The sequence below is a fragment of the Salarias fasciatus genome, chromosome 15, assembly GCF_902148845.1.
Source record: "Salarias fasciatus chromosome 15, fSalaFa1.1, whole genome shotgun sequence".
Taxonomy (NCBI): domain Eukaryota; kingdom Metazoa; phylum Chordata; class Actinopteri; order Blenniiformes; family Blenniidae; genus Salarias; species Salarias fasciatus.
The window spans coordinates 24,162,187-24,183,595 of NC_043759.1; the positions used below are offsets into that span (position 1 = coordinate 24,162,187).

At 46.2% G+C, this 21,409-nt stretch overlaps 1 non-coding gene across 1 annotated transcript; it reads left to right on the top strand.

Moving 5' to 3' along the window:
- Positions 1 to 1,154: 1,154 nt before the first annotated feature.
- Positions 1,155 to 1,226, top strand: trnag-ucc (transfer RNA glycine (anticodon UCC)). Its single transcript has one exon. It is a non-coding gene; the product is annotated as a tRNA-Gly (tRNA).
- Positions 1,227 to 21,409: the final 20,183 nt, after the last annotated feature.

Genomic DNA, 21,409 nt, shown 5'->3' on the forward strand with positions numbered 1-21,409 from the left:
CGCAGCGTTTCCATCTGTCTCTGTTCTGAACTGAAAAGGAATCTCGACAGCTCCAGGTATCTTTGACCAATCAGAAGAGCCCATGAGGCTCTAACCGTGATTGGTCGAGGGGCGTTCGCCGCACGTTCTTGTGGGAGGGGCTAAACTTGCGTAAGGACGTGATGTCAGAGAAAACAGGACAGGATTGGCTGTGCTGGGTTTCAAATCACCATCTTTGATGCGTCAAATCGCCATCTTGCTTAGGTAACCCTAAGCAAGATGGCAGAGATGCGGAATCCTGCCGACAGCACCTTTAAGTAAAAAACATTTCAAGGACCAGCCTCCAAACACTCCCAACATTTCCAGAGAAACAAACCGAAAGTGATTTAAATGAGCAGAAGAGCCTCATGATGGTGAGTTCAGTCCTCTTGATTAAAAAAAAAAAAAAGTTTTAAAACAGGCGAGTCAGCATATTTTGAGGATGGGTGAAATCAACCAGTTTAAATTCTGTCAACATCTCGCTGCGTCTGATGAACTGCCCCCCCCCCCCCCCCCGGTACCCGGTGAGATGTGACGAGGCAGCGGCCGGGGCAAACGGCGCTGCTGCCGGAGGCTGGCGACGGGCCCGCGGGGGATTCTCTGGCTTTGAGGAGGAAAACAGGAGGCAGCAGGAAGAAGTTTTCCATCTTCGCTGCCATAAATCTTCACTTGCCGTGTGAACGCCGGCTGACTCATGATTTGCTTTGGGGCCGAGCGTCTCCGCAGTAAGATCTATACTCACGCACCATATGGGGAGACTGGAAGAAAAATACAACTTCAATCAGCTGGATGGGCTTTTATCTAATGATGGTTCATTTTGACCACTTTTCCAGCAGCAGCCCACTATTAGAGCGCGACATAGAGGACGGAAGTCACAGTGGACAGAGCTCTTACCTTTTTCGTCCCGAGAGAAGAGAAGAGTGAGAAATTAAAAATAATACCACACAAAGGACAGATCTGAGAGAGTGTGTCTGTGCACGGCGGCCGCTGAGAGACGTCCAGTTCATGGTGACTCATGGAAACACCGGAGTGACGCAGGCGGGAGGGAAACGGTGTGACGGATGAAAAATGCCACGGCGCTGCTGGCAGGAAGCCGCCGTGCATCATCAGCAGAGATAAACACAGCCAAGAACTCAGCGATGGTGGTATAGTGGTGAGCATAGCTGCCTTCCAAGCAGTTGACCCGGGTTCGATTCCCGGCCATCGCAGACCTCAGAGTCTCTGTCCTTTATTAATGCCAGTTTGGGATTAATAAAATCATGCTCCACTCTCTTTCTAGCAATGTGATAAGAGACTGAACCTAATGAGTGGAGGCTAAGGAGTGTTTGATGAACGGGAGGGATGTTATGCAGAGCAACGGTTCTGTTCTCAAACCTTGAGAAACCTCAGATGTCTTGATCAGATCCACCCGAGGAGCTGTTTTTTCACCTGAAAGTTGTGTTTTCATTGTTCATTTACACCACAACGCTGCCCAGAGCCTCTGAAAACAACTTTTTTTTTAAACAATTGACTTCAATTTGTGACTAAAGAAAACTGATTCTTCCACATAACACATCTTTGATGGAGCTGAGACCTTTTCACTTATTCTCTACTTCAGAACCTATTTGTTCGTACTTGAGATAGGGCATGACGCTGATTTGGATCAAGGCCCACTTGGTAAATGTCATGAATGAATTATTGCTAATCAGTTTATCAGCATCACAAGACATTTCATAAAGAGTCACCTCAGGCTGAGGCTGATGTTGCTTTTAGCTAAATGCTCATGCAATGCCTTCATGCCTTCAGTGCCTTCAATGCAAATGTTCAAATGTTTCGACCCTCCTGCAGTCCAAATGAACACATTAAAACTCACCAAATGTCCCCAGAAAGGTTCGAAATGTTCAACTACAGTTGATAAAAAGCAGCATGACTCCTGCAACACTTCGATGTCTCGGCGTTTGACTTTGAGTATTTTCACTGCTGCACTGAGACCAACCCATGACTAAGTAGCCCCGATCCGTCTTTACCTCCGACCCCCCCAAACCCCCCCACCCCCTAGCATTCGCCACCACCAACGGCACAGACAACAGCCTCTAAGCATCGAATCCTGCACCCGTCACAAATACAGCCACACTGCAAATCTGCAAACTGTTTGTGCCTCTCCGGTGTTTCCCTGGAATAAATTAACTGTCAGCCGTCCAGGATGAATGGTAGCGGCTCCCAGACGCCACGGAATCGGCTCCACTCCGTTGGGTGGGGGGCTTTACTCATCCCGGCTGTGTTTTACTGCCATCGCACTGCGGTTCGGCTCCGACAAAACGTTTGGAAGTGTGTCCCGTCTGAGCCGAGCTGCTGCCAGCGGGCCTGTCATTCTCTCAAACTTTGATTCATGGCTGTTTAAACTCCAACTGGAGAATTAACTGGCAGAAACACAGGCAGTAACATGGCTTCCCTTCAAACAACCTGGCAACGAAAAACAATCAGGGATGATCAAAAACTAGTGTGAAGACATTTCTCTGTTTTATTAAATACTAGAGCTTTAATTGAGTTTTTTTTTTTTTTGCGACGTTTTAATCAAAAACTGGAACAAAGCAGCTTCGCTGATGATACTAAATGATTATTAAATGATAATTACATGAAAAAGATGTTCTGATTGAATATTTGGTTCTACAAGATTCCCACCAGTTGGCCTTTTTACTTGTTTGAAGATAAGTAATGTTTCCTCCATCACAATACAGTCACAGTGAATGTGTGTGTGAATGGGTGAATGTGATAACGCAGTGTAAAGCACTTTGGGCTCTGCTAATGCAGTGTAAAAAGCGCTATATAAGTGTAATCCATTTACCATTTATCACGAAACCCCATGATTAAACCAGAATTTAGGATTACTGTTACTGAAAATCTTTCATTCACATAAATAGTTTTCAGCTTTTGAGCTCCAGAGTCAGTCAGACTGTAAGACTTGGGAAAGTCAATACTATTTTCGGAACAATGGGGAAATAGTTTGAACCTACTTTAGAATGCATTTCCTCCTCTCTAAGGGAAACCAATCAGCTGAAATGACTGCTTTGTTTGACTGCCCGTCTCTTCTTGCCAACAAGTGCACCTCCGAGACTCGATTCTTCTAAACAGAAAAGCTAATTTGCTTTGACTTCTGGTTGAAGATGAAACCCTCCAGAATAAAGGCGATTGTCTTTCTTCAGGACGAGCTGTGAGCCGACTGACAATCCTCCGCAGGCCTAAAGGGACTGATAAAAGAGAGAGGAAGCAGGAGGGGGACAGATCGATGGTTAGCCGACCCTAACGAACAGATCAAGAGGTGACCTCTGAGTATGAGACAAGAATACCTCTGCAGCGGAAAATAAGAGTAATGGATTGAAGGAGGGTGGGAGGGGGGCAAACACAGAAGAGGTGAAGTATTAGACAGAAGAAGAAAAGCTGACAGAGACCTTTAGACAGTATAGTCACTCTACACCTTCTTTCAGGGGCGTCGGGTCCACATGAAGGTGAAATGTCTCGGCAAAGATTTTCACAGGTTTTATCTCAGGAGCTCATGAAAAAGGAAACTCTCCTTTTAGTTTACTGCTAAAATGGTTTGATTTCAAAGACGTTCAAGGATATTCACAGATGAAACAAGGATTTATTGTCAGGATACTTTCCAAATAATACAAGTGATACTCCTGGATACTGTAGGATCACCTTCTTGTGGGATCTGGCTGAGGGAGACGGAGTTTTACGTCACAATATGAGACAGCAGCGTCGTCGGCGTAAGGTGATTACCTGTGTTCACAGTTTTGCAGGACTGTGATTGGCTTGCATGGCTTCCTGCTTCTCGTTATGCTGTGTTTAAAGGGTCAGCCTGCATTAGTTTCAAAAGCCGTCGCTTCGTCTCTTCTCAAGCTGGGACTCAAACACCGAGAGGTCATGATGGATCTTTAAGACGGATGCTGTTGGTTTGATTCCCAGCAGAAAGTCGTCGGGTTGAAGGATCACGGCCAACGGCAGACAGTAGACCCTTCAACAACAGGTTGCTCACCTGTGTTAACAAACGACCAGTTCCTCTGTGGCTCATCTACATGTTAAACCTTGCAAGGTTTTTTTTTTTTCGTTTGTTTATTTTTCTTGCATGCTCTCAGACCCTTCTCTCCTTTACTTTCACTTAAAGCTTTGACGATCCACTCCAGTAGAGAGCGAGGTTAAAAGCGCTCTGCCCTTCCTCTCCTGCCAACTATGAATAATTCATCCAGCAACTGACAAGCTGGTCAAGGTCTGTGTGTGTGTATGTGTGTGTGTGTGTGTGTGTGTGTGTGTGTGTGTGTGTGTGTGTGTGTGTGTGTGTGAGAGAGAGAGAGAGAGAGAGAGAGAGAGAGAGAGAGAGAGAGAAATCTGACACGACTCATTCTTTCATCTTTTCAGCGCGAACGCTGGGCTACATGGGGGAAACCCCTTCGAACTGAGCGTCCGCCACTCCCTCCTTCGCCGCTGCCGCTTGTTATCCGAGTGACGGCTGAGATGCGCACCTCCGGGCACGCTCCGGCCAATCCCTGCCTGCGCTCCCCCAGAGAGCGTACATTACCGCGCTGCAGCAGCATAACTTCATTAAACTTTCATTGTGTCTTAGAGCAAGCTTTGACACGAGCTCTCAGCTGCCAGCCTGTGAGTACGAGCATCTCTCTCTCTCTCTCTCTCTCTCTCTCTCTCTCTCTCTCTCTCTCTCTCTCTCTCTCTTAGACGCTCCTTAAGACTTGATTTTCTTCTCTCCTTCTGCATCTTCACTCTAGTCAAGCTTAGTGGTTGTTAAATACACCGAGCCTCTTCTCCTCTGGGATTCTGGAAACCATTCTTGATTGCCTTGAGAGTCTGACTGACTAGATTGCACATCTACAGTGGGTGGAATAATGAACCGTTCATGTAACCATTTGCAGCATTATTTAGGTAAACGGCCCTTCGTTTCAGTTTCACTGTCTTGTGAACTCGGCGTTGGCGCCGCTGCAGCCTTTTCCATGAGCTTCCCAGCATCGGGCGGCTCGGCGCGCCACTCAGTGTGTCGCTAGACTTGAGAGGATCTGCTGGTAAATGCAGTCTGGACTCGGTCGGATTTGCTTTTTTGGCTGGAGCTGCAGTCGAGGATTCATAAAGCTTCCGGCTCTCCGGGTGCTTCCGCTCCAAGCGGGTCTTTGTTTCAGCCGCTGAATATCCTCCGAGTCAACAGCGGCTGCTGGCAGGGTTCGGGCCGAAGCAGAACGGCGGCCGTGTTTCAGAAAACATCTTTATGAAGCCGTAGTTATTGTTTGCAGTCTCTCTAATATTTCCCCTCAACAAAACGCTGCTGTTTACTTCCTGTGTGTTTGAAAGCTTCTGAAGTGGCAATAAGTCAACGATCAGGTGACTGAGTGACCATTGCATCAAAATATTTTCCTTGTTTCAGTCTTCGAAGGTCATGGAGTCTCTATGAACCTCTCCTTTTGCTCCTCATTCTTCCACAAGTTCAACTTTTTGCACTGATCTGTTGCCATTTTTTTCTCTTTGTGCGAAATTCAGATTTATCTACTGCAGCGGTCCGACATGTCTGTTGGCGTCCAACTCCACGGTGCTGCCTTCGTTTCATGCTCGAGGAGTTTCATCTCTGCATTCAATCAAATCAGGCAAACAAAGACTGACATGACGTCTCCTGCAGCAGATTGTTCTCCTGTAAACAGGCCTGAATGCACACAAAACACTCATTTCAACACTGTTTACATGGGCTAGTGCCACAACTGCAAAGTGCACACAAGTCAAAAGTTAATCACACTTTATCCAGGAACACGCTGCCAGCAAAAAGTGCCACCATATCTATTTAATTTGTAACAAGTGTTGAAAGCAATTACTTCCCCTCCTTTTACCGGTCGATGGTATATTTGTTACAGTACGAGTAACACAGGCCTGGAATCATGTTTACTTCCACTTCTGTCATTTAACAATTATGCAAAAACAATTACCAAAACCTCATTTAATGCCGGGAGTAAATCACTCTCCAAGTGCCAAAGACAAACAATCACACTGACAGCTGCTAATTGTTTGCAACCAGGCCTCAGAAAACATTTCAGTTCATCACAGTACAAAAATGATTCTTCTTTTCTGAACACTGTGGGAAGAAACGCAATGATGCTGCTTTATTTGTGCATCTGAAAGTGGTTTAAATTTTCCTATAACACCACCATGGTGGGAAGGAAGGAGCTGAGGCTAAAGACGCCCCAGTGTCTCCAGACCCATCTGTATGCAGGAGCAGGAAATGTTAACAAGTGGGTAAATACCTGTGGACAAATTCAACCTGCAGCTCTGAATCCATTGCTCCTTCCAGGTTCAAAGCTTAACGCCGGCTTTAAAACTCACCACCTTCAGCAGATCCTCCGTTCCACGACCAAGTTGACTGATGATTACAATCCAGAGTGGCTTAGAGCAGTTTAGCATTGGTACTACAGTGCAGCTGCAGACAGATCGAAGGTGCAAAAATGATTCAAGAAAGAGACCAGGTGAATATAGCTTAGCATCCGGTATGAAACTGCAGTGTTGAGCATAAACTGCTGAGATGTTAAAACATTGGAAACAGGAAACATTTTCAGGAGAATAATCTGGAAAATCTAAAACCGAATTAAACAACACGAGAAAGTTATCAAATGAAAATACAGAACTCGGGTTTTATGTGTTCGTTTACACAGCAACGGTGTTCGAAAGTCCCTGAAAACTGCTCCCACGGTGCAGCTTTTTGAAAATGCGTGCTGCATGCTGCTCCGCTAAGCTAGCTGGCTGCTCGCTGAAGTTCACTTCAGAAGTCACACATCTGAGTCCTTCGCAAAGTCTCAGAACATTCCTTTAAAGTCGGGGAGGCCCGGCCTGTGGGTCTGAATGTATTTAATCATTCTGTTTTTAATGCACTTCTAACAAATCCCACACTTTTCTGATGAGCCTCAGTTTGAAGACGCAGCTCACAAACATTCAAGTTAAAGTTTTCAACAAGCAAATATGCAGCTGTGGGCAAACGATTACCGAGGATGCTGACATCTAATAAAGTAAAACATCACAGCAGCAATATCAGGATTTATGGAGGCTTGGAAACGGAAACTATATTTTACTTTTTGCTAAACAATTTCTCTTTTATAATTTACTCCATATATCTAGACCTGGTGTGTCAAACATAAGGCCCATGGGCCGAAACCGGCTACCAATTGTTTGGTTTTGTTAAAATATAGGCATTTTCATCATGTATAATCTGTGCCACAGCATGTTTAATCTTTAAAGTTAGAATGGCATTAGTTTAGCATTCCAGTAAAACTTTTTATATTGCTCTTTACATTTTTAAAAAATGTTTCAAGTGAGATGCATCTTTTTTGTGCTTATTTAAAAAAAATTAAATTGCACTTACTTGATGATGTTTTGGTCGTTTCAGCCTGTTAACCATGAAGGTTTGAATTAGTTCACACTGCTCAACTGGCATTCGTTCAACATTAACTGTTTAACTTGTGTTGAAATAATGTGATGGTAATCAGCATTCTTGCTGCTCTACTGCTCAGCGTAACTAGTGCTATTTAAATTAAGTCCATTTACTGGTTCTATACTGTCCACATCAATACTTTAGTAGTATTTGGGTGTCAGTTGGGTGTTGAAAAACAGAACTTTAGAGTCAATGTTGATTGGATTTGCAAAATATAAACTAAAACCAACATTGATTCATTGATGAAAACATGATGTTGCAATTTCAGATTTGCAAAATCAAAACAAAATTCAACAGTTATTCACCGCCGGGACCTGACGCTAATTCAACAGTGACTCAATGCTAAACTGCCGGCTGGGTGCTACTTTTCCCTAGCGTCTTTGACACCTCCGTTTTTGACAATTTCATGCATTTATTTTAAAGATTCTCTTTTTAAAAACATGCACGTCTGTGAGGAGCTGCGGCAGCTTAGCAGGTGCGTTGCTTGAAGGACCCCTGATCAAAGTCCCGCCGCCTTCAAAAGGTCTCCTTGAAGACCCCAGAGTTCGTTCCAGATTCGCTCCATGCTAATGAAGCGGTGCGGTCGCCAACACGGGCGCCCCCGTTTACGCCGACCGCCGGGGACAAAATAGACTCGCTGTGATTACCAGCAATTAGGACGCGGCCACATTAACTGGCAGGGTTCATGTAAACCACAGCCGATCCACATCCATCCAGCTGGAATTGGATTAGAAGTTTTGCGAGCGGTTTCCGAGACAAACGGGCCGGATAATCAACAAACCACATTGTGATCGCTCAAGTACTCAGCAGGGAAATAAGCATCCAGCCCGGCGCTGTGTGTGTCAACACCTCGTTGATACGGTCGCACAAAACGAGCGGCGGATCGACACAGAGAGCCTGTTAATTAGGAGGTGTCTCCGCCGCCTCCTTGAATATTCAGCATCCAATCAGGTTGATTCCCCAACAACCGCGGCGACGCGGAGGGGGGGGGGGGGGGGGGGGGGCGGCCGGCGCCGCCGCCCTCGGACGAGCGGCGGCCGTGGGAGGGCGAGGACCGAAGAGAAAAGACGGAGAAGGTGGCGGCGGTAGGCGGTGTGGCGCACGGCCTGTTACCATGGCGATCAGTCCCACGTCGACCTGCGGGACATAAATTAATTCCAGTTTTTCTTTGGGTTTGACGGGAAGATTCCTGCCTGCCTCCGCCGCCGTGCGTGGCGAATCCAGACACTAACAACAGATCTGCTGTTTACTGTACGACTGACGGCCAGGCAGCACTTAGTCATGCTGCTCATTTATATTCTCACTGCTGTAACTTATGCTGGCAGACACAGAGCGGGACGCGGAGCGGGCCGGAGACGCCCGGCGAGAACGTGCCGACACGATTTCCATTGCATAACGCGCCTTGATGCGGCTGACACGGCGCTGACTTTGATTTACGGCGGTGAAAAATCGATGCTGATGTTTTGGAGACGAAAAACCTCAGCAGATGGGACGGAATGAGAGAGAGAGAGAGCAAGAGAGAGAGAGAGAGAGAGAGAGAGAGAGAGAGGTGATCATAGAACTAAGACAGCCTTCGGTTCATCGAAAACTGTCAGTTCATATTATTTGGTTGGTGACATGCACAGCACAACAGCAGTTTATTCATTTCTTGAAACAAACTGAATTTGTGTTCTTAAAAAGTAAAGAAAAAAAAAAGATTTGACAAACTAAATTCATCTTAGTGGTGTTTTATAGTGTCCATGAAACAATGAGAAGAATGGTTCAGGTTTTAAAAAAGGAGATTCTTGGCTTGTTGGGGTAAGTACATGGAGAAGATTTTTGTAAAATTCAGTTCTGTAAAAGCAAACAACATTAATTATTATTCTTTAATACTAACATTTCAAAAACGCAGAGTGTTTTTGAAATGTTGGATGAATCCTTCCATAAATTTACAAGAGAATTAAAATAGAAATGAAAAGAATAGTGAAAAGAACACAACATTATCTGTGAGTAAAACGATGCCACATGTCAAGGTGTCAGTGCTGACCTACAATTAAAAGCCAGAGAGTACATAGTCTTGAGTCGAAATGTGAAGGACTCAAGAGACCGAGCGGTTCTAATTCGAACAGGGGAACGGTTCCACAGATTGGATGCAGCGACAGAAAAGACAAGAGTCAACTCTATTTCTGAGTCTGGATCTGAGAACTTGAAGAACCATCAGACTGGCTGAACTCAGCGGTGAACCTGGAGCATGAGCAAGTCAAAGCTACGATTTAACGCCTTAAAGACTTAAAGACTCCAGACAGGAAGTCAGTGAAGTGAGGCTAACATGAGCGAAGCTAGCGCATCTTAAAACTGGACCCGAGGTCAAGCCGGTACCAATAGTATGAGGCCTAGAACAGACCCCTGGGGGACGCCGCAAGAGAGAGGCGGAGCAGCCACCGAGGTGAACGGAAAAGCTTCTGTCTGACAGACGAGATTTGAACCACTTAAGATAATTGAGATTCAAAAATAAGTATCAAAACAACGATTACCTTGTCTTCAGGACGAATGTGTAAAAAACAAACACCCAACCTGATCGGGGAGAACACACCGTAACAGCAGTGGAGCCATTCCTGGGCCTTTACGCTGGTCTGAGTGGTATCGATTGTCTGCTTGTGGTGTCATAACATCCGCCGGTGTGGCTGCTTTACTTCACCGCCGTGCACCATTAGGTAGCTGCCGACCGCCAAGCGCATGCTAATGACGCGTCAGCCAGGAAGGTGCGTTCGCCGTTCTCTGTCTCTTAAAGTTTCATAAATCAGTGTCGTGGGGGTGGAGGCGGTGGAGAGCCCGGCCTCACCCGCCCTGCTGAGACACCGGCGCCGAGCACACACTGCACCGGAACGTGTTCGAAACATCTTTAGATGAGCTATTCAGGCACACACACACACACACACACACACACACACACACACACACACATACAGCTGCAGGGAGCGGCTGCAGCCAGTGCAGAGTAACATCCAGCGACTCTTTGCGGCACGTGTCGGCGCAGCGGTCTCGGGTCAAGCAAAGAGCGACCTGCTGGAAATGTCAGGCCGGTCTGGGAGGAGGACGCAGCGGAGAGCTGACCAGGACAAACGTCCGTGGGCTGAGACTCCAGAAGCAGGGCGGGAGTTCTGCTCCGTCTGAGTCATACCTCAGTCTGGCATCGAGCGGTCTGTACAGATTCAAACATTTTACAAAACTTTACGCTCGGGCAGAGTGTGAAGAGATGTTTGTACCTCTGTCCAAGATGATTTATTTGTTTTATGCAAAAAAATACCTCTTATATACCCTTTAAAAGCTTGTTTTTAAAAACAGATGGAATGGATGAACCCATTGGAAAAAGGTTGGTTATACCGACTATTTCCTGGACTTTCCATCAGGTATTTGTTTGGAAACATCAGACCTATATCAATCTCAGTTCCAGCTCTTGGCTGACATGTACAAAAAGATGGACAGCAGCTCCTGTGAGGCCGACTGCACACTGCGGTTCTAACGTATAGAACATCATAAGCGTGCGATCGGAGCTCTCTCCGTCGTTCCATTCCTGTGTTTGGAGAGAAATCCCAGAAAAAGGAGGAGGAGAAGGTGGGCGATATCGCGGTTTGGAGAGAGATGGGCGTCCCTGAGCCTTTCTCACAGTGTGACGCAGGACGGCTGATTTAGAGCCGAGACTAAAGATGTCGCCGTGATTCTCCCACGGCTGGTATTTATTGTGTGGGACGTCCGGAAACAGAGCTCTAAAAGCAGAGCTCGCTATTCTGAGCACCATGTGACGGGAGTAATGTCACGTCGTCCAAACCACTGGAAACACTGTCTCTGCTCCCAATGTGGAACTTCTGAAAACGGTTCTATCCTGACGTCTCTATCTATCTCTTCACCCCTTCTGGGATGTTTCCTGTGTGCCTTGTTGGAGTTAAACGCCATCGCACGTGGCAGAAGTGAAGGCTGTAGGCGGCAGATGTAAAGCTGCATTGTCACACACGAACCTTGAAGGCTACAAAGCTCCGCCTCGACGCACAAAGCAGCCCGGGCTTCGCTCGGCCACTCCGGAACGCACACGTTCGAGTGTCTAATCCTCGTGATTTCTGACCAACCAGGCGAGGAGTCGAGCCAGAAGAGGAACAAGGGAGAGACTCCTTCCCACAATCACAAACACTTAATGGATTCCCGAGATTTGTTTTGCTGCATTGCAGCAGAGGTTCCCTCATGGCCGAGCTGGAAGGAAGAAGAAGGAAAAAAAAACAAAAAAACATAGCGGTTCAACTCGCGGTTCAACTCCTCGAATTAAAACATCCCACTCCAACACAGCTAAGCTGGATTGATCTGTTTGTCCTCATTTCACAAAGACAGAAAAAAGCAAAACAAAAAAGAAACATGCGTTTTAGAGATAATCTCTGACTTTTTGTCTTTCTACTCTTCCTTCTTCTCCTCACTGGATTACAAATCCCTGTTTTCTCTCACATCAATACATTTTTATATCTTCCATCAGTCCAATCCATGATACTTTACAATTCCTCCAATCCCTCTAATACATCATTAGAAGCTCTGATACTTCTTGGCATTTCAATTCTCTGACCGGTTCAAAGCAATCTATTAGTCGGTGTGCCAACACAGACATCAGCTCCGAAAACATCGATATCTCTCTATGAGAGGTGCTGCCCGCCTGACGATGATTTAGACAGATTTGCCGATCCCGTTTTTTTTCCCCCCCTGAGGTAAATCAGCCGGTTCCTGCAGAGAGGTGTGAGACGGCTGAATGAGGAGGTGCCATCCCGGGTCAGGGTATTGACGGACCCTCCTGCAGGAAGCTGAAACCTTTTCACACCAGAGCCCGGGCCTCGTGACAGGACTCTGAGAGGTGATGCCACGACGAGCGGAGGGAGGTAAAATTAGACCGAGAGGAGCTGGGCTTTAACGCAAAAACAGCATTTTTCAATGAATGACTTTTAACACCAGATCTGCTGAGACTGCATGAGGCTGATGATCCTCTGAGATTAAAAGGGAAAGCAGATATCTGGAAACTGGCCTTTGTTGGAAAAAATAAAAGAAAAGAAAAGAAATGTATCTAATAAATGTAATAAAAGCTTTTCACTTAGCATCCTAAGCCCCGTTTATGCAGCGTTTTCACTGACGGCTCCCATAGATGATTTTTTTTTTAAATTCCTGCTGCTGTGAAGGTGAATGACTTGGTAGTTTAATAAATGAGAGTCCAACTCCGCATGTGTGTGACATTTTATTACACAAACAAACAACAGCACCCACTAGTGGCCCTACATGAAAACTACATTCCTCGAAATTTACATCATTTTCAAAACGCTGTTGTTTTTTTAACCATGCATTTTTTTTTCAGGAACATGAGCAGCATTGTGAGAAATTTTTGTTCATTTTGATCCCTGTCAAGAAAATTCCACCGTTAACTTTCTCAGCGTTTTCTACATTTCTACAGCGTTCGCTGTTGTCACATTTCAAATTCTTTTTTGAGATTGAGTCAGAAATCTCCAATAAAATCTGTTGTTTACACAGGTTGGGTGGATTTTCTTGCTTTGTTCTCAATAACCTGAGACGGCACAGAGAAAAATGTATTCTGAAGCTGTCAGAGACCAAAAAGGGCGTTCGCCTATCAGCCTCTATATCCTTGAGTTTATACTCACTTGGGCGAACTGTTCAAACTCCAGCTGCTCATTCATGTGATCAAAGAAGTTTTTAAGGTCACCCTCGGGGGAAAAGACTTGAGCTGAAGTGTGATTCAAATCCCAAATGAAGTGGAAAGTTTAGTGCTGGTGTGCAGGGTATCTTTTAACTCTGGAGTGCATTTATGCTTCAAATATGACCGAAGCTTATCATTAAAGAGGGATTCAGTTCATGATAAACTAAAGAAAGACCTGTGATTCCCTCAACCTGCACTGAGTTTGGTATTTTCTGACAAATAGCTTCAGAGATAATGAACCGAACCAAACCAGCCTGGGCTGCTAAGTGGAAAAAGCCAACATGCCTTCACTTTGGCGGTGAGCCGGCCTGATGCTGCAAAGTGCTTCGTCATTAAGTTCCGCTGGATCAGACCGCGCTGGCAGCAGCTTTGGGATTTGAGAGAAATCACTCGGTTATGTAACTGAGAAGAGTTGTGGAGTCTCCAACTCAAATAAAAGGCTACGTCGGTGATCGGTGCAGACTGTAAAGCGTCCAGAGCGTGGATTAGATCTGTCACACATCCACAGGAAGGGTTTCTCCATGAGAGGCTGGTGGAGAAGTTTAGGAAATAGTTTAAGGGAGTCAGAAAAACCTTTATCACCATCTCCACTTAATCGAGTGGACTGGGATCAGCTTGCGGGGACGCTAGCTGCATGACGTTAGCCATGTCTGCATGTCACAGCGTTTTCCCGAAGCAGGACGAGACGTACGGCCGAGGTCGCCGGGCGGAGGACTTTACAGTCTGCTACTCACTAACGGCTCGATTTACTCCGCTCACTGCTCTACCCTATCAATACTGGACGCCAGTAAATCCAAAGCGTCAGTTTGCTTTACAGCCGCAGTCGGACGGATTCCACACGGGACACGTGGATGAAGGTACATCAGGTTTAAGGCCGTCGCATGAGATGCAGCTGCTGCTGTTAACTGCTGCCGCACAGGATCAGCATCTCGGGCGATGCGGGTTCAGAGCGAACGCCTCCTCCGCCCACTCCGTCAGGGAGCCTGGGGCCGTGCGTTTCCTAACAGCCCGATGCATCCCGCCTCCTGACAGCCGCCGCTGTAACCGCACCATCAACACAACTCACTTCAGCTGTGGGAGCTTTCATTGTCGCGGCCGATCGGCGCAAACCGATGGCGTGGTGAGGAGAGAGGAGGCTCAGCGGCCGAAAATGAGTCTGCAGAATCGATAACTTATAAACAGTGTGAGCGACGGCGGCCTCCCCCGCCGCCAGATGAAATAAATACGGCTAATTAAGTACCAGGAGAAACGCTGACTCCACAAACGCTCCGCGGCGCAAATTAAAACCAGAGCAGCGGCGCATCGTGAGACTCTAAACAAATCAAACGCCGCGGGTCGAGATCGATACCGCAGTGCAGCTCCGAGGACGGTGCTGAACGGCGCCACTTCGTTTCCTCTGATATTACTGGAAACTTGAATGTGGCTCGTGCGGCGTCATCTGTTTCCATTAGCGGCGAGCAGCAGGTCCTGTCGGCGCATCAGGAGAGACGATCGCCCCCATTACCTGTTCAGACGTCCGTCCCACACTTTATTAACCACGTCCTCCACGGGCGTCGTCGTCCTGACATACATTCCCACCCACTGGCAATTAATCGACGCCGATTAGCCTCAAACGTATGATAAAGATTCAACTGAAGGGACGCGAAATTCAGCTCTGCCACCGAGCAAATAAGTCTTTCACATTCATTTCTCTGTATCTGCCGAGCGTTTCCTCGATAAGAGGATAGACAGAGCATTAGTAAGGACACGAAAACAGCCATGCCTCATAAAGGAACTAACAACATGTAAAAGCGTGTTTTGATCCTGCGACGACCTCGTGTCCAGGACAAGTCCATTATATTTAAAATTCAGTCCAAAGACTGCAATTTCCTCCATCCGAGAGGCCACGGGATACAAAGACCCCGTCTGGTCGCCGGCAGAAAGTCCCCACATCATTCAGCAGAAACGAGGTGTGTGTCTGGCATATTTATGAGGACGGAGCCGCGCAATTTCCAAGAGCATCCAGTTGGAAAAATAATGCTTCGCAGAATCTGAGGAGGGAAATCATGAAACGGCTTAAAAGCTGAAGAGAAAATTACATCTTTGTTTTTTGTGTGTCTTTGCTCTCCTAAACTTTGAAGCATCCAGCCGCCGGTGAATGACGAACCTGAACTTAATAAACAGATTAACGCAGACTGAGATCTGCTCACGTTTGGGGTTTTAAAACGGAGCGATTTCCATGACGGCCAGACGATGTGTCCGGGCCGATTCTCTTCCTGCCTCTCCTTTAATATGACTTCATATTAGCAGCTCATTAAAGAGGCTGCTGTTTTTAAATAGATTAACGGCACTCATCTAAGATGAGGGGACAAATTCCCCCTGCTAGTGGTCCGCAGATTAATGCCCTCTCCCATCACGCCTGCGGGGCGAGCTCGCAGGCAGACAGCGATTAGTCATCGGGCGCGCTGAATTTATGACAGCCGCTCATTTTAATGTCAGCCGAGCGACTGCGCTTTGGTGCAAACTCACTTTGAATATGGCCGCATTTAATAACATGCCCCGTGTGAACATGGTATAAAATCCTGCACTGACGTGGCACACCCTGCACGCCAATCAAACCAACAAATCCCTTCTCCGATTGTCACGAGTTCTGATGTTTAACAGCATGAATCTCTCCTGAATTTGCATATCTGGATAGCAATGTATGATATTTAGCTTCAGACCTGATCGCTGGTGACAGCTGGGATACAAAGGGGCCGCTGTTCACAGTGTGGGCGGATTAAAATGGTACTGCAGCGTGCACGTAATAAAGTACCATAATGGAATTATGAGAGATTTTGGCACTTGTTAATTCAGGCCATTACTAAATGGCCCCACCTACGTTCTCTTCGCTGATAGGCTCTGGCCTGGATTCAGGCGCCACGCACTCATCAGGACTTCGCCTCACTAAAATAACCATCCGCCTCATCGCTCTGCAGCACATTCCACCGATTCCCACAGCAGCTCTTCACGCTATGGACCCTAATGACTGTAAAAATAACAACACGCTTTATTTACCAGCGACGTTCAAGACAACCAATTTGACATGAAGGAGCGAAAAAAACTCTAACATCATTAAAAAACAGGGATTTGCAGCAAAGGCAGGTGTGGAGAAACGATGCATCCGGGATTTATCTGCATAAAAATTCAAGTTTGTACTGTATTTATGTAAAATATCCTCATGGAACTATCCGGACTGGAACTGATCGCAGACGTTAATGAGAGCGAATTCAAGATATGATGCTTTTTTTTTCCCCCCATTCTTTCTCCAGATTCTTTGATCGAGGCGGCAGATCAGAAGCGGGATGGAGGCTACTGAAGCTGTGGGGTCAGAGGTGGGTTTCTGAAGAACTCAGGTTACATAACAGCGCCTTGGAAAGGAAGCTGGAGGTCGCAGTGACAAGAGAGAACAAGGCCCAAGTGTTCCCCTTGCGCCGCACAGATTTTTCTTACGAATATCATTGAAATTTCCTTGAAGCGTCCTTGTATAACAGAACGCGGTTATGATCCATCTGTATACGAACACTCAGACCAGTTTTTTTTTTTTTTTTTTGGGGTCTGTCCAGGATGATTTACTGCGCTGAGGACTCTGTCCTGTTCTCACCTACAAAACCAAAACACTTTGAGAAATAACTCATATTTTACTTCTTCTACTCTAGACTGCCCCGGCGGTGCAGTGAAACCACTGAGCGGCAGCTGCAGCCTTCAGCTGCTGCAAAACATGTGGAGATATGTTCTTTAAGGAGTCTGACCTCGACTCGGTACAAACAGCCACATGTATGAAGATGGGAAGTGAGGGTATTAATATTGCATGTAGCCTCATCCTCCAGTCATGTTATGGCACATTTACTCTAATTACATTTATGATCACATGATCACTAAGTCAATAACATGAGTGTGTTGTTCAGCAGTAATTAAAAGGTGTCGTTATTGTAAGTAAGCCAGCATTTTGTACAGTGTTGTTTTCTAATCTCTGACTCAAGGTTTGTTCCCATTGTGTAAAAATGGGTGTAAGCTTGATGTAGCACACACACACACACACACACACACACACACACACACACACACACACACACACACACACACACACACACGTTTTTTCCTTCATTTGATTCCTCTACCTGTCTCCCTGCATGTGTTCTTCAGTTCTGTCATCTTTCAGTGTTCTGGATTTGGACGTTGTCTCATTAAAGACAGATGTTCTACCTGTAGCTGTCAGTATCTGGATTCTCACCTCGTGAGCCTGACGAATCAAACGACTGGTAAAACACTACAGCAAACTAAAGTTTGTGTTTTCCAAACTGGACGTCTTTGATCGCTGTTGATCTGTTTGTATTGGGGATACACAATCATACCGGACATTTCTCTCTATTGTGCTTCAGAAAGTTTCATTGAAATTGGCTTTATGTTGAGGTTGGAGCCATTTTCAAGAGTGATTATTTGTTTTTGGGGGGAATATAGACATTTTCATCACATATTTTCTCTGCTACAACAACGACAACATTCAATGATAAAAGGTTATTGTGGCTATTTTGCCATTTTGGCCCTCTCAAGATGAATTTGAGGATGTTTGTCGTCCCTGAACTAAAGCTTGTTTGACACTCATGGACTAGAATGTGAAAAAAAAACTGAGATGCTTATTTTCATACATAAAAATCTGCCTCTCATTGTGGATTTTTTGGATGTATGATTGTCATTTTTTCACCTTCGACTTAAAAGGAATTCTCCTCTTTTGTTTAGTTTGGTTGCACATTGTCAACATGACTGTCACTGCTCCAGCCTCAGGTAGCTAAAGGTAAATACAATAATCTAAGCTGAGTTTTGAGTTTAAATGATTTAATGTTGTCAGCGTTAAGTTGCAATACGCGGATTATTGTGCCAATATTTTCTTTCAAAAACATCGGATACTGGCACATTTCCAACATGCAGTTTATTTTGTGGCTCTACAGTGCAGCAGGTATTCATCTGACATGTTTACAGGATCCATCTCCCACACTGTGGCCCACTCAGCTCCGCTGAAGACTTCTTTACTTGGCCTTTTTTATTTGACTTATCTGACAGAGCTGTGAACTGCTGCCCATAATTCACAGTCAGTGTCTGAGTATCCAGCAGAGACGCCCTAAAGGGATGCAGTTATACCTCGTGTACGAGTTCTCAGTGTCGGACCAGCTGCCTGGTTCTGATCGGAGCATGACAATTATTAAAAATCAGACATTTTTAAGACTTTGTAAAGCTGTGACGGACGGCTCAGACAAGGCTGTCCAGAGGAAAGACACTTCTTGGTCACCCTACCTGAAGTCTCCTGTCGAATAAAGGACAAACGGAGCAGAGCCCTGCTTACTATTCATCGTGTGAACCTTCGATGAAACTCGGGCCCGGTTGCGCCTCCTCTCCGCCAGCGCCCTGCTACGTGCCGGACGCCGGCGATCCCGTTTATTCAACCGATGCTAATGGCTCGCCGCGCTCAGACGGGTCGCCCTGTCCACTCCACGCCAATTTAATTAGAGCTTTTCATCGACGGGCAAAACAATAACGCGGCGCTGTGTCACAACACCAGACTGTGAAATCCTCTTACTGTGGCGTCTCTCGGCCCGCCACCCTTCACTCTGCTCCGCGTCCGGGGTGTTGGGCCAGCAACGTGAACGTCTGTGTGTGTGTGTGTGTGTGTCCGCTGAAGCCCTGGATGTTTGCTCTGCAGCGTCGTCGGCTGCTTCTCCTTTGATAGCAAAGCACAGATGCGTCGGCTGCTGCACTGAAAACACACCACCGACAATGTAAACAAGACACCTTCAGGCTCCTGTGTGTATTTGATGAAACAGTAGAAGGAAAAAAAAGAAAAAGAAAAGACGAAGATGAAGATGTTTCCCTCACGAAGGAAGAAACAAGCCATTATTTTCACATTTGACAGACACGTTTTGCGAAGTTAATCTCTGCATCGCTCTGGTTTACCTTCCACCGCCGGCCCCGGAGTGGGAATTCAAAGCCGAGTAATAACGGCTCTCTGCTATAGCTGCTGAAATATTGAAAGCATATCAGCCCATGCCCCTTAATTATCCTCTGGCTTTCCAGCAATAAGCGCTTTAAGTAGGGGCCTCGGCGCCTCTTCCAACACAGAGGAGCGACTCGAAGGGCGTAAAGCGAGGAGGGAGCCTTCATATCCTGCTTCCTCAAGGTCTCTCCAGAGCATAACATCGTTTACTGGGACTGTCACGCCGGGATAAGACCCGGCTCCCGCTACGCCTAATGAAAACAAACAAATGCGTGCGTGACCGATCCCTTTAATTCCAGTGGAGGAGGAGAAATGAAGATGTGTAAAATTACTGCCAGGATCCAGTTCGGGAGGCGTCTCACACCTCGGATCCCTGGGTTTGTGAACAATAAAGCTTTATGAGAAATATGAACATTTCCTAAGACAGAACCTCTCAGAGACCCGGACTGAGCTACCAGGGATGAAAACTATGGTTCATGTTACTTTAGGAGATGAAACAATTAGGAAAAGAGGGGCTGAAAAAGTCTCACCTATATCCATCCCTGTTTGTTTATTTCACTTTTAAACAGGAACTCTTATTACATCTAAAGCACAAACTGAAAAACAGAGCATTTTTTACCATCAGTGTAACACTGCAGAGTTTCCTATCTTTATATACCACCTCACTGATAAACATGTAGCCATGGGTATTGACGACTGACCTGAGATCAAGGTCCTGTTTGCATGACGTTTCAAGCAAAACACATCGATTTTTTTCACTTTGTCTTATAATTGTTTCATATTCATGGAACAACGCAACATAATACGATGTTTTTATGCGCCAACTTTTACACGAAAACAGCAGAAATGGTGAAAACAGCGTAGTTTTTATGCTACTGTGGTGTTACTGTATTTCGTGTGTATGTATGGTTCTGCATTTTGACGAATAATACATAATTATAGGTGCCTGAAGCCATTATCGCAACAGGAAATCTACACATTCACAGTCCTCCAGCTTTGACCACAAGCTGCTTGGAATCATTTTATCAAGCTGATAGTTCCAGATGTGAAGAAGGTCCAGGAGACCAGCAGCCTGCCTGCAGTCATTAAGAAGAAAGAAACTCGCCGCCATCCTCTCATCTGAACGCTAAACGTGAGCAGTGCCGTGAAAAGTTGTCTGTTTGTAGCTTTAAAAACACACCGCCTGCGCAAACAACTCCGGGAGATCGTCTGAGTTTATCCGCCTGAAGATTACGCTCAGAAACAAATCAGCAAACAAACAAATAGGCAAACGCCGGCCCGGCTAAAGCATTATCAGCCCCAAAAAATCTAATTCGGCTCCTCCAGCCTTCACGGACTGTGGCAGATTAAAAAGGCAGATTGAATGTGTAGCGTCTGAATCCAATTATTTTTGGAAAGCCGTAACGTGGCGTTGTGTTTCCGTTTGATTCGCGCCTGTCTGCCAGCTGAGGCACCTTGCTGGAGGAAAACCAAACGCTCCCAAAGCCCCTCATGCCCAAGTTGTGATGTTCATTTGTTTTTTTTTTGTGTTCAGAGATGTGATCAGGACATAAAACAACGAAAAAATAAAACATCAAACGCTTAAATCATGAAAGACACGCAGCAGTTTTTAAGAGTCCAGAGGATCTTTAATCTTCATTTAATTGCGTGGCAGCGGGGAACAAGTTAAACGGATCGACGTTTTGAGCGTGGAACACGTCGTGCGTGTGCAAAGTGACCACTCTAAACTCACCTCCCACGGAGCGCCGTGCGCAGCGCACGTGAACTCTTTTAATGGGAGATAAAAACAGAACGTACAGATAACGGAGCAGCTGATCCTGCCCGAAGACGCCCACGCACAACCGCAACACTTGCATCCTGTACTGCATGAAAACACCCACAAAGCGGCATATAGGGACCTCTGGTCCTCCACAAGGCGCAATAAATAAAGAACATTTCATGGGAAGAATGCAGAACGCAACACAGCGGGAACAACGAGATCAAACACGTTCATGGAGCAAATAAATACATCAATAAATATTCAGGGAATTAACCGTACTGCCATGTTGTTGTGAGGATCGGCTCCTCCGCCCGACACACACCTCGCACTGTGTGTTCAGCTGTAGGGGTGGGGGCGGTGGAGGGGTTTGATCCTGGCTCTTCTGGACAGGCCCACCCGCCGCGGCCCCGCGCACGTCTTCAGGGGCTCCAGTCTCCGGGGCGGCTCCAGCAGCCCTGC